The sequence below is a fragment of the Mastomys coucha genome, unplaced genomic scaffold (genome assembly GCF_008632895.1).
Source record: "Mastomys coucha isolate ucsf_1 unplaced genomic scaffold, UCSF_Mcou_1 pScaffold10, whole genome shotgun sequence".
NCBI classification, from domain to species: domain Eukaryota; kingdom Metazoa; phylum Chordata; class Mammalia; order Rodentia; family Muridae; genus Mastomys; species Mastomys coucha.
The window spans coordinates 766,538-768,482 of NW_022196892.1; the positions used below are offsets into that span (position 1 = coordinate 766,538).

Sequence of the window (1,945 nt, forward strand, 5' to 3'; positions counted from 1 at the left end):
TTTGAGATGTATGGAGGCTTTTGGTCTCCCTGGGATTGGGTTGTGTTGTCAAGGTAACCAGGGCTTGCCTTTCTTAGACTTGAGCTCAGTTTAATGATAGATGTATTCATTTCCCTTACCAACAATAAGAAAGGAAGACTGGCCTGACCCTTTAGCCCTTCCAAAAGGGACCAGAAAGGGGTGGCTATAAAACAGTGCGAATGTGACCCTCACAGGGAATACAAGCCCAAGAGATGACTGGAAAAAGTGAAATAAAAAAGGAGCCTTGGGAAATCTCTCTACACACCAGCCCAAATGATCTAAACTTATACAAGGGTAAGGTATTGCCATCTACGTACCTAAATGTCAAACCAATCCCTACCTTTTCCCTTTCTCAAAAAATACAAGATACAGGATGCTGCACTAATTCCAGCAGCTAGAGGGAAGCACAGGTGAGAAGATTTTGGATTCAGTCATCAGAGCACCAATTTAAATGATTTTTTTGTAAACATTTTGATAAAGGCCACATGACACTCATCATTCAAATGCCTAGTGGCAGGATTCCCAATGAGACTAGCAGGTCACATAAACCCAGTAAGACACTGTAGAGATACAGCCAATGTGACTAAATCAGAAATGGAGAACACGAAGGACCTCATGTATAATACAAATCAGCTTAATAAATAAAGGAGACATATGTGACTGATTCTGGGAGAGGGTTTGGTTCCAGTGGCCTATTCAGAGCCTTCTCTGAGACTCCACTACCATGTTCACTTGTGCAAGTCTAATGGTGCGGCCATGAAGTTTGTAGCCATCCTGCTGAACTAATGCCATGGTGCCAGGCTGTACCCCAACACCTGCTGGCATGTGACAGATGAGTTCATGCTCATGAGGGTCATATTTGTCACCAGTGGGTGTCATTTTTTTTTTCTAGGCCATGCTTGGTAAACACACTCTTCAGCTTTGCATCTAACAGGGACAGCCCTTGGAAGACTTTTTCCAGAGTAAGCTTGTGGTCCTTAGGTTGGGCTCCTTCTGAAAAGTACTTGATAGTCTTCTCCAAAATGTCTGCCACTTCCACCAGGTCCTCACAGAACCTCTGGATTCCAAACATCTTCATGTCCTCCACACATATCTGGGTTCTTCTCCTTATGTTTTCACAATCAGCTACAGCTCTCTGGTATCTCCATGTTAAATCCTGGACTTCTTTTTCCAGTTTAACAGCTTTTAGCCTTAAGGCCTGTTCAGCAAGAGAGGGACCAAGTCCATCAGGAGGGTCCTCACAACTGCAGTCTTCCCCAGCAGTTCTTTGGGTGGCCGTGCTGAATGGGTATAGCCATCCCCTGCTCTCTGACACAGTCCTGAGGTCAGAAGGTGCTGCAGCCACTGCACTGCCCACGGCAAACACGCCACCATGTTCCAGATTAGAGCTGGCAAAGGACTCCTTAGCACTGTGGGATATTGCAGAAGTAAAATCTTGCCTGCCAACTTTTGTTTATGGGTTAGGAATACATAAGAGTATGTACCTAGGACTGGTGCACACCTTTAGTCTCAGCACTTGGGAAGCAGAAGCAGAAGCAGGTGGATTTCTGTGAGTTCAAGGCCAGCCTGGTCTACAAAGCAAGCCCAGGACATCGAGGACTACATAGAGAAATCCTGTCTTGAAAAACCAAACCAAACCAAACCAAACCAAACCAGATATTGGTGTATATATATATATATATATATATATATATATATATATATATGAGAAAAAATTGAGATAAGATTATATTCCTTAGAAAAGAGGAAAGTGAGGAGGCATTAAGTCATTTTCACATTAGAACCAGGTATTTGTTTCCAGGTCTGGGATTGGCCCAGCCTTCATAATGTGTCTGGTTTAATGGCTTACAGATGACTGGTTAGAAAGGAAGTGGGCCAAACCGCATTGTATGAGAGGTCAGATTCTTAGGCTTCCAATTTCTGT

The 1,945-nt window shown here is 43.6% G+C and overlaps 1 pseudogene; it reads right to left on the reverse strand.

The window, feature by feature from the left end:
• Positions 1 to 717: 717 nt before the first annotated feature.
• On the reverse strand, positions 718 to 1,481 carry LOC116073391 (annotated as a pseudogene).
• Positions 1,482 to 1,945: the final 464 nt, after the last annotated feature.